This window comes from Balaenoptera acutorostrata, chromosome 5, assembly GCF_949987535.1.
Source record: "Balaenoptera acutorostrata chromosome 5, mBalAcu1.1, whole genome shotgun sequence".
NCBI classification, from domain to species: Eukaryota; Metazoa; Chordata; class Mammalia; order Artiodactyla; family Balaenopteridae; genus Balaenoptera; species Balaenoptera acutorostrata.
Genome location: NC_080068.1, coordinates 29,433,996 through 29,448,884, shown reverse-complemented (window position 1 = coordinate 29,448,884; position 14,889 = coordinate 29,433,996). Strand labels below are relative to the sequence as shown.

The 14,889-nt window shown below is 39.3% G+C and overlaps 1 long non-coding RNA gene across 3 annotated transcripts in view; it reads left to right on the top strand.

Moving 5' to 3' along the window:
- LOC130708196 (uncharacterized) overlaps positions 1-14,889 on the top strand; it is a 269,377-nt gene that overhangs the window by 178,799 nt on the left and 75,689 nt on the right. The window contains exon 4 of one of the 3 annotated variants that reach the window (XR_009008284.1): positions 338-473. The exons of the other annotated variants lie outside the window; for them this stretch is intronic. This is a non-coding gene — a long non-coding RNA (uncharacterized LOC130708196). Of the gene's footprint in view, positions 1-337; positions 474-14,889 lie in introns of those variants that run through there. 3 annotated transcript variants of the gene reach the window in all.

The window sequence follows — 14,889 nt, the reverse complement described above, 5'->3', positions numbered from 1 at the left end:
TCTTCTTTTAAATTGAGGTATAGTTAATTTACAATGTTGTGTTAGTTTCAAGTGTACAGCAAAATGATTGTTCTGCATATATGTATACATACATATATATATATATTCTTTTTCAGATTCTTTTCCATTATAGGTTATTACAAGATACTGAATATAGTTCCCTGTGCTACACAGTAAGACCTTGTTGTATATAGTAGTGTGTATCTGTTAATCCCAAACTCCTCATTTATTTCTCCCTCCCCGGCAACCCCATCCCCTTTGTTAACCATAAGGTTTTTTCTATGTCTGTGAGTCTATTTCTGTTTTGTAAATAAGTTCATTTGTATCATATTTTTAGGTGGAGGGTGTTAACTTCTAAACAAAACCACAGGAAATGGAACCCCGAGGAGAGAAGCCATTGACAACCAGGGAACATTAGAGCAGAAAGGATCCTTGGGACTCTGGGATGTCCAGGTTATGGAGAAGGAAGCTGGGCCCAGGTAATGTTGTCTGGTCAGGGATCCCTCAGCAAGACCGTGCTGGCCAAGTCAGCTCCCTGCACACCCTGCTAGGTCATTGCCCTTCTAGGTCAGATGGGTCATGAGTCCTTGCCTTTCTTTCCCCACCAGCTCTCCTCTTCCTTACTCTTCTCGAGGGGAAAATGATCTTGAAGTGACAATATGAATACTTGCTGGATTTGATTTTGGTGAATTAAATAAACGGTTTAAGCCAGATCACCGGAGAACTGTGTATTTCACCTGGTGGAGAAAGGACTCCGGTGAAGTCTGCTTTTTTGTGATGCTACTAACTTGGGTTGTATTGTATCTAGGAGGAGGCTCTATGAAATCTGCTATTGTACTCCCTGCAGGGATTCCCAGGCTGCCCTCCACAAAATCAGGCTGCTGGGAATGGTTTGACATGACCCAGGGGAAGATATTTTTAAAGTTTCAGAATCCAGGAAAAGCCGTGTTTCTCCCCAACAGTTTGTATGTGTTTTTTTCAGAGGCTGTGAGTCTTGTAACTGTTTCTTTTTCAATCAGGCAGTTAGCAAGCATGATTTGTTACTAGAAAAGCAGTATAGGGTGGTGATTAGAGCCCAAACCTGAGAACCAGAAGGATCCAGGTTGGTGGCTTAGCACCCACACTTGTCACTGGAAGCCTTGGTTTTCTCATCTGTAAAATGAAGATGATCATAATCTTCCTATGGCTCCACTGTGAAGAATAGACTTTTTCACAATGATAACGGAGGTAAAACATTGGGTATCTTTTGTGGCCCATGCTAAATGCTTAATAGATGTCAGTGATTACTATTATTTATTCATGCAACAAACAATAACATACAGTTAAGCCATAATACGCCAGGCACTCTGCTAAATGCTGGGAATAAAAGACAGAGCGACTTATTTCCAGTTCCTATTCTCAAAGAGTGTGTTATCAGACAGCATAAGGAGGCTATTAAGTAAATGGTCAAGTGTGACAGATGGAGGGTGGTGAGGTGAGAGCAGGTTTCAGGAGCCTCGGAGCTGGGAATGAGCCCAGAACTGGAGGAAGATCAGGTATAGGTTCACCCAGTGGAGAGGCAGAAAGCCTCGCTGGGAAAGCTATGCAGGGAAGGGCACACCTGAATTGTTGACCAAGGTTCCATGTGGCCGGAGGGATGAGGTTGAGGGCAGTGATGAGCCAAGTCACGAGAGCCTTGTAAGCTACAGGGAAGAATCCTGACATTATCCTAAATACAGCGGGAAGCCATCGATGTGCTGCAAGCAGTAATAAGACCTGATCTGATTTGATTTTTAAAGGTACTACTCAGGCATGGAGAATGAGATTAGAGGGGGCCAGGCTGGAGGCATAGAGGTGAATTGGGCCTCGATGGGCCCTGGACCTGGATCGGGCATCCACAGAGCCAGATGTACACTTTCCACCTGCCAGCAGCCATACAGGAGTGAATGAATGGTTTACATTTATATATTTTGGAATATTTCCTTTGATTTTTTTAAAAGACCCATTTCCCTTGGCTTTAATTTCAACTATTTATCGTATACTTTTGCACTGTGTGACTTTTGGTTAGTCTCCTCAAAGATATTTTGTGGAATGAAGATGGAGAGGAAGAAAGGAAGGAAAGATGGAAGAAAGAGAGGAGAGAATACTCGCGGACTGGTGCTCCTTTTAAAAAATACATATATTTCAGTCCCAGTCTCCCAATTTATCCTTCCCGCCCTTACCCCCCTACTATATATAAAATAGATAACTAATGAGAACCTTCTGTGTAGCACAGGGAACTCCACTCAATACTCTGTAATGACCTATATGGGAAAAGAATCTAAAAAAAAAAAAAAGAAAAGAGTGAACATATGTATATGTATAACAGATTCACTTTGCTGTACACCTGAAATTAACACAACATTGTAAATCAACTATACTCCAATAAAAATTTAAAAAAAAACACATGTATTTCTAAAGAGCTGTAAGGTTTCTGATTCGGGAGAAAGGCCACAGAGCAGACTATGTGGTATGTTTCCAACCATCAAGTGCATTATATCCTTGTTGAGGATGTGACCCAGATGGCCTTACCATTTTAGGACAAACCCCAGCTTTCCTCCTCTGTTAAACATCTGACCATAATTCAGATATCTGTGTATTTAAGCCTGTGCAGCCAGAACAGTTTATAGAGTTCATCCCCTGTTTACCCAGCAAGGTGTGTCAGGGAGAAAGACCTGTGTAGCCAGGTGATAACTCAGTTGCATAGTAGGCTGACCTGAGCCCTTTGAATTCAAACAAAAGAAGTTCTCAACCTGATTGGATTTAACCTATGCTGACTTCTGCTTCATCTACCCTAAAGCAGGGATGATACAGTCAGGCAAGCAGGGAACCTGTTGGATGTTAATGGGGGGTTTTCAAGTTTGTCTTGCTTTTCTTAAACTATTAAGAAGGAACAAAAAACATTACTTCGAATGGAATCCGTTTCCAGGAAGGAGGAAAAAAAAACCCCTGAGAATTTATTATTAAAGAAAGAAATAGAGCCAAGGTGAAAAAAATGCCTCCTCACATCTCCTGGCCAGGTGCTCCGTGCATATAAATGTTTCAAGTTAAGCTTTAAGATCAAGGGAAAGTCTGTAGGGAGCCTTGTTTCCTGGAGATCTGCTTGCTGGAACTGCTCCCGAATATAGACTGCCCATTTTTATTTGGTTATTAAGGATTAAAGGGGGTGATGATTCTGGAATGGTAGTTCCTTGGTTTCCATTAACTTTGTACAAGAGAGTGAAATGCAAGCTTCCAAGGCAGGGTTTGCATATGTATTTTGGGCTATCAGTTCCCATCCCTCCCTGTCATCTTGTGTGTATGTTTAACATGAAATTGCCCTTCCTCTCATGAGCTCAAATCAGAAAGCAGCTTCGCTGCAATGATTGAGAATCTCGGTGCCTCTCAGAAATCCTCCTGGTTTGCACAGGAGTGTGGAGGGAAGATGAAAAGAATTTCACACGAGATGGCTGGTTGCTCCAGATATCTCCGCTGAGCAAATCGCCCTGGAAAGCAACTCGCCCTTCCCAAGTTTGCTGGGCTTTCAGCGTCTCTGAATACACGAGCAGGGAGGTGACCCATCACTCCATGTCCGGATATAAAATTTTGCTTTTTTATTGCTGGTGTCACAGCGTGTCCTCAAAACTAAACCGTGTCTGAAGTTACTTTTGTAAAGTGCCTATGAAAGTTTAGTGATAAAATAACATAGACTTGAAGAGAATGCCTTGCCATTGTGGTGGGTCATTTTATTACAGAGATCCCAGAGTTTGGGGTCATGAATACTTATTGCAATAATAGTCATTAAAATAAAAGTACCAATAAAGAGCTCAGCCATCAAAAAGAATAAAATAACCCAAATAAAAACCAATTCCTGATTTCATCCACTCCTAGCAGAATGAGGACCCAGAGTTTATAAAGATTTACAGTCTTTGTCATCAACAGTTTTCAACCTCACAATAACTCAGGAAGTTAAACCTATAGACCAACCGGTTGAGTCTAAGGGACCAAAGTGACTTGTCCCATGTCACGTGACTAGCAAATCATCCAATCTGGAATGGAACCTATATGTTTTGACTCGGATTCTTGTGGTTTCAATACTGCACATTTTTCTTCAAGTATTCCTATTTTGTAGCACAGAAGTAGGCTGCGAAGTGTGAATAGTGAAAGACTGGCTACAGAAATATAGTTCTGGAACGGTATCTCTTACTGACTATGTTTTTCATTGAAATTTGCGTATGCTCAGGGCCTAATTTATTCTATATTCTACCTTCATAGTTTCATGTTCGTGGCTACTCGATATCATGGCTATTTTAAGAGTTGTAATCAATGAATATACATTCATAGTCATTACTTCTTAATAATGGACACAGTTAAAGATTATACATGTGTAGTTTCACTTCGTAGTTATAGCAATCTTCGGCTAAAACATGAACTGCTTCTGTTTGAGATGGAATAGTAGCCTAGAAATTAAGACTTAAAAATATTTTAGTGCTGTGCATACTAATCCTTAGACCTCTGCAAGGTATTTGCTTGCTCACTGCTTTTAGAATGCTCTGGTCTCTCATACAGAGTGAAGTAAGTCAGAAAGAGAAAAACAAATACTGTATGCTAACACATATATATGGAATCTAAAAAAAAAAAAAATAGTTTTGAAGAACCTAGGGACAGGACAGGAATAAAGACACAGACATAGAGAATGGACTTGAGGACACGGGGAGTGGGATGGGTAAGCTGGGACGAAGTGAGAGAGTGGCATGGACATATACACACTACCGAATGTAAAATAGATAGCTAGTGGGAAGCAGCTGCATAGCACAGGGAGATCAGCTCGGTGCTTTGTGACCACCTAGAGGGGTGGGATGGGGAGGGTGGGAGGGAGACGCAAGAGGGAGGGGATATGGGGATATATGTATATGTATAGCTGATTCACTTTGTTATAAAGCGGAAACTAACACACCATTGTAAAGCAATTATGCTCCAATGAAGATGTTAAAAAAAAAAATGCTTTTGAACGCTGCTGTTCCAGTCTGGGATATAGAGGCGTTAGAGAAACCTCACCTTGAGAACAGCATTGTTCAGAGCAGAGGACAGTCCATTTTATTTACTATTTGAATAAATCTTAGGAAAAATTCATACACAGGCATTTGGGGTGCTGAGTTTAGCCATGATCAGATGTGGGATTTGACTCCCTCTCTCGGTCCCACCAGCAGTGCCTTAACATGTGGGTCTTTAAGGAGAAGAGGAGAATCAGCCTCACTCACCCACACGACAAGTCTCCACCCCATTTCCACTGTGCTTCGGGCACTGAGCTGATCACCCAGAAGTCAGCTAGAGAGAAGACATCACTGACCTCAAAGAGCTTTGAGTCAGCAGATCCAGCAGTCAATAGGAGGCTGGTGGGAAGGGGGCATCCTCAGTAGGCTGACCCTCGTGGAAATGCTGAAGAATCAGTATTGTTTCAGCATAACCATCACTGTTACGGAAATGAATGTGATGGCAATAAACTAATTATTTTCTACTGTAATTCTTATTGCCAATGCACATGGTGAAAATTTGTAGAATAATTTACCATTGTGTCGCACCAAAGTTTTTCCTAAATAGTATTCATTATTGTAAGACAACTCTGCTTCGGGTTGAATTGTTTGGGGATAAGAATGAGAAAACATAAGGAGAATTAAGCTAACAGACAAACCAATAAAACGAAAATTGCAACTTGGGTGATCTAAGAAAACCCAGACTGCAAATTCCACCAGGGACAGTAATAGTTTCCCTTTAAGTTTTGTTTTTTCCAGAACTCTGTTTTAGTATTACAGCAAAAACTGAGATTCCATAGAATGGATGGTTTAGAGTTCATTCACATGCATTTTTATTTCTAGATCTTTAAACAACCCTATGACTATGACCTAGGCAGAGCAGATTTTAGTATCTTCGTTATATAGAGGAGTAAACTACATTTACTACTTTTATCCCTGTAGTAAACTACAGGGATACATTAAGATACCAATTAGTAGTAGAGACTGGAACTTAACTTCAAATCCAATCATCTTTCTACTACTTTCTACCTTTCTACTCTGAATTCTAAATCAGGTCTTCAAAAAATTTGAATATGATCAGCAGTTGTATGCAGAATTTAAAATACCCAGTATGTCTAGGTAAGTAGCTATTTGGGAGCTAAGTGATCTTCAAATTACCCACCCTTCCAAGCAACTCCATATCAGAACCGAGAGTGAATTCAGGAGTTTTTCCCATCTTCAGAATAGAGGATCCTTTGGGAAAATAATTTTAAAGGTTGTGGATCACCAGTTAATTTTGACTGGTGATTTTTTTTAATTAATTAATTAATTAATTAATTAATTATTGGCTGTGTTGGGTCGTTGGGTCTTCATTGCAGTACGTGGGCTTCTCACTGTGGTGGCTTCTCTCGTTGTGGAGCACGGGTTCTAGAGCGCAGGCTCAGTAGCTGTGGCTCATGGGCTTGGTTGCTCCGCGGCATGTGGGATCTTCCCGGACCGGGGATTGAACCTGTGTCCCCTGCATTGGCAGGTGGATTCTTAACCACTGCGCCACCAGAGAAGTCCTAATAATTTTTTTTTTTTTAAACCAAACCATCTGGCAGTCATGTCTTACTTCTTCCTGCTGCCAATAGCTGGGCCCACACACATTCAGACCTCACAAAAATGCCAATGCCTGCCCATTTTTTCACTATGAAGAAGCATTTTCAGTCAAAGCAGAGAGAAATGAGGCTCTGCCTGTCTGTTGCAATAACATTAATATTATCTCTGTAAAGATGCTTTTAGAAGTAAGAAGTTAAATGCAGAGCCCTGGAGATGCCTAGGAGCACACATGAGATAAGCACAGCCATTCACGGAAGACCTAAGAAACTGAAAATTTGCAGGATAAACTTTTCACCATGACAAAGTAGAGCAATGTTACCTATTCCAATATGAGATTGACAGCAGGAAATAATGACAGTAAGGTTAATGTAGGATGTATTTGTGATACAGAGAGGTGGAAGAGATACATATGTATGTATTCTTGGTCAGAATACGTCACGATATTATTAACTACCCATGTAAATTTAGGCTTAGGGAATAAAAAGGCTGAAATTTGAGGGAGGCAAAGTCAGTGTGGCTATAGATAAACTAAGGAAGAGTAGATATGAAATAAACATTCACTGCAGGGGCTTTAACAAGGAAGACCGTTATATTAATGGATAGCATTTCAGAATTCAGTGGAGCAGAGGGTCAGCTTTGCAACCAGAGTTTCAACTGCTGAATGGAATGTGCTGAGTTAAACTGGCCTGAGATGGCCCTCACAAAGGCAGTGATGGGCCAGGCTGGCCCCTGGGGATGGGGAAGAAAATGCTGGTGTCCAGTGGCCTATTGACCACTTCACTCTTAACTTTTCAACTGCTGTTAAGTGAGAAAAGGATTTTACACACACATACACATGCACATCTATATACATGCTTGCCTATTTATGTAAGCTAAATGTAAGACAATTTTTTTAGAGCAGTTTTAAGTTCACAGCAAAATTGAGAAGAAAGTACAGAGATTCTCCATGTACCCCCTGCCCCCATACATGCATGGCCCCCCCATTATCAACATTCCCCACCAGAGTGGTACATTTGTCATAATCAATGAACCTACATGACTCATCATAATCACCCAAAGTCTATAGTTTACATAATGTTTCACTCTTGGTCTTGTACATTCTACAGGTTTGGACAAATGTGTAATGACACGTATACATCATTATAGTATCATACAGAGATGTTTCACTGCCCTAAAAATCCTCTGTGCTCTGCCTATTCAACTCTCCCTACTCCCCCACCCCCAGTTCCTGGCACCATTGATCCTTTTACTGTCTCCATACTTTTGCCTATTTCCAGAATGTTGGAGTTTTACAGAATGTAGCCTTTTCAGATTGGCTTTTTTCACTTAGTAATATGTATTTAAGTTTCCTCTGTGTCTTTCAAGGGTTGATAGCTCATTTCTTTCTAGAGCTGAGTAATATTGCATCGTCTAGATGTACTACAGTTTATGTATGCATTTACCTACTGAAGGACATTTTGGTTGCTTCCAAATTTTAGCAATTATAAAGAAAGTTGCCATAAATATCTGTGTGCAGGTTTTTGTGTGGACATAAATTTTCAACCCCTTTGGGTAAATACTAAGGAATGTGATTACTGAATTGTATGATAAGGGTATGTTTAGTTTTGTAAGAAGCTGCAAAACTGTCTTCCAAATGTCTGTACCATTTTGCATTTCTACCAGCAACGAATGAGCGTTCCTATTGCTCCACATCCTCACCAGCGTTTGGTGTTGTCAGTGTTCTGGATTTTTGGCCATTTTAACAGGTATACACCTGTATATTATTGTTGTCTTAATTTGCATTTCTTCCGTGACCATTGATGTGGAGCATCTTTTCATATGCTTATTTGCCATCTGTATATCTTCTTTGGTGAGGTGTCTGTTCAGATCTTCAGCCCATTTTTTAAATTGGGTTGTTTGTTTTCTTATTGTTGAGTTTTAAGTGTTCTTTGTGTATTTTGAATAACAGTCCTTTATCAGATGTGCCTTTTGTAAATATTTTCTCCTAGTCTATGGCTTGTCTTGTCATTCTCATGACGTTTTCTTTCACAGAGCAGAAGTTTTTAATTTTAATAAAGTCCAGCTTATTATTTCTTTCATAGACTGTACCTTTAGGGTTATATCTAAAAAGTTATCATCATACTCAAGGTCATCTAGAATTTCTCCTATGTTATCTTCTAGAAGTTTTATAGTTTTACATTTAGGTCTATGATCCATTTTGAGTTAATTTTTGTGAAGGGTGTAAGGTCTGTGTCTAGATCCATCTTTTTTGTATGTGGGTGTACCATTGTTCCAGCACAGTTGGTTGAAAATACTACCTTTGCCCCTTTGTCATAGATCAGTTGACTATACTTATGGAGTTCTATTTCTGGGTTCTTCCATTGACTTATTTGTCTATTCTTTCACCAATAGCACACTTGATTACTGTAGCTTTATAGTAAGTCTTGAAGTCAGGTAGTGTCAGTCCTCCAACTTTGTTCTTCTTCAATATTGTGTTGGCTCTGCTGGGTCTTTTACCTCTAATATAAATTTTAGAATCAGTTTGTTGATATCCACAAAATAACTTGCTGGGATTTTGATTGAGGTTCCATTGAAACTATAGATAAAGTTGGGAAGAACTGACATCTTGAGTCTCCCTATCCATGAACATAGAATATCTCTTCATTTATTTAGTTCTTCTTTGATTTCATTCATCAGAGTTTTATAGTTTTCCTCATATAGATCTTGTTCATATTTTCTTAGCTTTATACCTCAGTACCTCCTTTTGTGGGGTGGTAATGTAAATGATATTTTGTTTTGAATTTCAAATTCTACTTTTTCATTGCTGATATACAGGAAAGTGATTGGCTTTTTTTGTATTAACCTTGTATCCTATCCTGAAACTGTGCTATAATCCCTTGTTAGTTCCAGGAATTTTTTTGTTGTTGATTGTTTCAGATTTTCTACGTAGATGAACATGTCATCTGTGAACAAAGATGATTTTATTTCTTCCTTTCTAATCTTGGAAAGGATATCTTTTCTTATCTTGTCTTATTGCATTAGCTAGGACTTTTAGTACAATGTTAAAAAGGAGTGGTGAGAGGGGACGTCCTTGCCTTGTTCCTGATCTTAGTGGGAAAGTTTCTAATTTCTCATCATTATGTATAATGTTAGCTGCAGGTATTTTGTAAATGTTCTTGATCAAGTTGAGGAAGTTCCCCTTTATCCCTAATTTGCTGAGAGTTTTTATCATGATGGGTGTTGTATTTTACCAAATGCGTTTTCTGCATTTATTAATATGATCACGTGATTTTTCATTTTTAGCATGTTGATGTGATGGATTACATTAACTGATTTTTTAATGTTGAATCAGCTTTGTGTACCTGGGATATATCCCATTTGGTCATAGTATATAATTCTTTTTACATATTGTAAGCATGCATATTTATTTAATTTCCTATTTACACTTCTAAATTTATGAGTGAGAGGAGAACATTTCCTAGACATTTGAAAAGATCTAAATGTCTACAACTGTTGGTTTATGTCATGAACTGAATATGAGGTCTGCATTTTCACGTTGATTTTGATCTCTATATTGAATTCTGCAGATTAACGAGGCTGGAAGTTTTCTCTTTGAAGATGATGGTAGTGATCAGACTCTCTGCAGTCTTTTACTTGCCTAAAATTTGATACTATGGCCAAAAATTATAGTATATTCATCTTACTTTAAAAAAGTACAAACTGTGTTTTTAGGAATATAATTTTAGAATTTCAAGTATGTGCACTTAGCAAAGATTTCGCTACCCCACGATTTATGTCTGCTTTTTATTTTCCATGTAAATAGAACTAACATGTCATTATTTTCCAAATTAAGGGAGTTAGAAACTGGCATCTAGAAATTAGGAAAGCTAAAGATCAGTCTTGATTTTGTACTTTAACCACTATGTGTTTATTGCATTTTATAGTTGGATCATTTATTTCCCCACTATTGTGAAGAGGAGATAACAAGATCAGTCACACATTAAGGATTTTATTCAACATCTATTGATGGCCAACTATATACCAGGAGCCATGATAAATACTAGGGATCCAGAGATGAATAAAACAAGGCCTCTGTCTTAGGGGAGCTCACAGGTAAATGAAGCAAGTGAGTAAGCAGATAAATAATACGAGTGCTCTAATTGAGATATGACTAGAGTTTTCTGAAAATTTAGAGGATAAAGAAACTCTGCCTTGGGGTGTGGTGTTTGCCTTGTGTCTTGAGTACTTTTTGTACATGCTCATCAATTCTCTCCAGAAAAACGAAGCAAGGATTACTCTGTCTTCACGTAGCTCACAAACCCTCTCCCCAAATGACTGAGATGTGCTTAAAACTGACTATCCCTACTGTAATAATATAATTTTTTCTTTACAGAGCGTTTTCTCATATAAGTTTCGGTGAACTGCTTGTAGCAGGGATATGGTTCTCCTCATTTTACATGTGAGAAAGCTGAGCACAGAAAGGTTAGGAACTTGCATGAGGGCCTGTTCAGTACAGCCTGGCTTTGAATCTTGGCTTCCTTCTGATTCCCCAAAACTGAAATCTTTCCTTTTGTTTAACTCTGGTTACATAAGTAATAAAGTCCAACAGCGCCTTTCGTTAAGCTTCCTGTTTAAAATGGAACATTTTTCATTTATGCTTCTATTGAAGAGATGGGTGTTCATGTAGCCCAGATACCCATTTATTAAAATGAATTCAGGAACCGCTCTGCTGGGCAAGCCTGCCGTTCCATCCAACCCAGTATTTTGTTGACAACAGAGGCCTCGAGGGGTTTGCCAGGAAAGGACAGAGTTTTCCTCCCTGACATTAACCTTAAAGGTTAGGTGTACTCTCAGTAGCCATTTATGGCTCTGACATTCATAAATTTGGTCAAAACCTTTATGAATCCATTTATATTCCTTGCCTGTACCACTTTGGTGGTAATGAGCTCCATGCATTTATTATTTTCTGATAAAGTAATACTTCCTTTTATTTGTCCTTAACTCACCTTACTCAATATGAAGGAGCCTTCCTCTTCCAGTGAGGAATTGAGAATTATGAAAATAATTGCACTTGAATTTATTTTGCACATGATCTCCAAAATTCTCTAAGTTTATTTTATTTTTTTCTTAAGAAAGAATAAATTAAATTGTACATTCTGTTTCTGTTGCAGAGGGACCAATATTTTATTTAGAGATTAGGATTCTGTCCTCTGGCATGTTTTCCATACACTTTCTGATGATGCTAAAATGTGTGCTAGAGTTCCCTTAGAATAACCTCATTTTGGTATTCATAATACATATTTGCATGTAGAAGGCAGCTCCGATCTGGCCCTAGGGAAGCTTGAGGTAATTTTTGTTCTAATCTACAACCACTTTTGGAGAGTAAGTATATAGTGTATTATGTTGCATGTATTTCATAACTGATTATAACTGACGTATTATAGAACATCATAACATAGGAGAAGAATACAGGCCAGAGTGTGAAGAATCTAGTGTTCTAGAACCATCTTTGGACTGTGGTTTCCAAATTTATAAAATTAGGGTTTGAATTAAGTAAATTTCAACATCTCTTCATACTTTAAAATTCAGAGTCCCTGATTTCCTTGGCCACTGACTTGCTGATTTAACTGAACCCACTGAATCCTCTTCTAAGCCCCTACAGCTCTCCCCAAATTTCATCACAATTCATTTGTTCTCAATATTGTCGAAGGCAATATTGGATGCCTTCCAAGATGGATCACACACACTGTTTACCTTTATCCATGTTGCCTATTTCTTACTTCAGAGATCTCTAGTAAATGAAAAAATTATAATTTCCCCACCCCACCCCCTTACAGAAATGATGACCTTTCCTATAGGTTATTCTTAAGTGATGGGTTTCTTTTAGTTTCCCCAAGCTTGTCTAGTTTGGAGGTAAGTCTTGAAGGCCTTCTCTGGATCCCTTCTGTTTTAGGTGGTCACCCTTGTAATTGATCAGTATCATCCTTTAGGAGTCGTTATTGACAAGGGTAAATATTGACCCAAGGTTCTCCATTTGCATCTTTGAGTTTGCTCCAAATCTTGAGGCCAAGGGTATCTATCCCAACTGTATTTTTTTGTTGACTTGGGTTAAAATTTTTTTAGCATTGGCCACTTAGTGGTTTTCCCATGAAGAGTACACATTTGTTAAGATTTATTTTCTTCATTCTTATTCAAATAGCAAATGCAGGGCTGTAAAGTTCTGAGTCATTTGAATACAACATTACTCTGCTCAGCAAATGAACACTCATCATCCATGCATTTGTGACCAGGTATCTGCCTCTTCTACCCGGAGGCCCTAGTACTTCCAGTACACAATTCATGCCGTGGTGAAAGCCCATGAACTCACAGGCTCAACAATCTCATCTGTAAAATGGAGCCAGTGACACTTACGTCCTGGGATTGTGCTTGAGGAATGCACAGTGCATCTCTGACACACAGAGGGTATTTCAGTTTATGGATGTTGTTTTCCTCCCTGGTGCTTTCTAGGTCTTTAATTCAGCCCTCCAACAATGCCAACAGGAATGGGCCACAGTGGCAGAGGGGTATGAAAGCAATAGGACACTGAGTTCAGGAGAAATGTTGTTCACAAATAAAGAAATGCTGTGGTCTCTGAAAATATAAGCGGATTTAATGTGACGTATAAAATTAACCAGACTGATTATCATTGTTTTTAGAAAAGTTGCTTTTTATGGTCAGATTGGCTCTGGTTGTCACCAGTTGCTAGACGCTTCTGACTCTGCTGTGTGGCTCCTATTAACTGCGATGATCTGGGTGTTTCTCCTAGATAGCCTACTTTATTAGGCTATAAAGCTTTATCTGTCCAGGTTTGAAATCAGAGCTCCTTCTCCTTAAATGATTTCTTTTGACAGTTGAGCACTTCTCCCAGCCTCTTTGTGCTGTCAGAGCATTACTGTCAGGAGAGAGTTGATTTCTGCCATCTGCCCTAGTACAGCCCTTAAAGGACTATTTTCTCCCTCTATTCACTACCCAGTACCTGCATCCTCTCTCTGAATCCCTGAATGGAGAGATGAGGGGGCTGGGAAGAGGGGAAAATAAGGAAGCATAAATCCTGGCAAAATCTTTTGAAAATCCTCATTTCATACAGCATATTTTGGAAAACTACTCTCTTTTGGTATCTCTAAAGTTAAAACAAAAACATGACAATTTAAAAATATCAATAGAAAATAATGAATGGCTTCATTATAGAAAGGATAAGCTGTGTATGTATTCATAAAGATACTCCACTAATGCAGGAGGATTCATGAGGCTGATTTTTGATATTTTAAGAAGCTCAGGGCTTCACTGGTGGTGCAGTGGTTAAGAATCCACCTGCCAATGCAGGGGACACAGGTTCAATTCCTGGTCCGGGAAGATCCCACATGCCATGGAGCAACAATGCCCGTGCGCCACAACTACTGAGCCTGCACTCTAGAGCCCATTAGCCACAACTACTGAACCCGCGTGCCACAACTAATGAAGCCCGCGCATCTAGAGCCCATGATCCGTGACAAGAGAAGCCACCACAATGAGAAGCTTGTGCACCTCAATGAAGGGTAGTCTCCACTTGCCGTAACTAGAGAAAGCCCACATGCAGCAATGAAGACACAACATAGCCAAAAATAAATAAATAAAACAAATAAATTAAAAAAGAAAAAAGCTCAAATCTCTCTTTGAGGTTCCTAGTGGAAAGAACTTGGTAGACACTGGAGATTGTAATGATGAATAAAACACAGGTGTTGCCTTAATTCCATTTATAGTCTGAGCAAGGAAGCCGGGCATAGACTTATATATCCAAATAAAAAATAATGTCAAGCAGGGCAACAGGATAAAAGTCTACATGTGATACAGATGAAATGCTACTGGAATGCAATGGAGAGAGAAACCAGCTGTGGGGTGGGGGGATCTGGGAGCTGGGGGTTTTAAACTGGGCCTTGCAGAAAGGACGAGATTTAGGCTGGCAAGCTGCGGGGATAGCAGCAGTAGGGCTAACTGAGCAAGGGATGTGATGAAATTTTCCCGTGTTCGGAGAAAGGCACGTAGCCTTGCTTAGAAGGATCTGGGGAGTGTGACAGAAGGATGTGGCAGAAGACGGGCATAGAAAAGCTGTCCAATTCTCCTTTTCACCTTTCTCCTAGCTACTTCTGATGGCCATTGTCTCATCTAATACGCAACCCATCAAGACTTTAGATCTCACACTCTAATTTGGAGAAGGCAAAGTTTTTTCTAATGCCACTTTGTGGTCTGCTAATCTGAATATAACTTGGTGGATAACAGGATG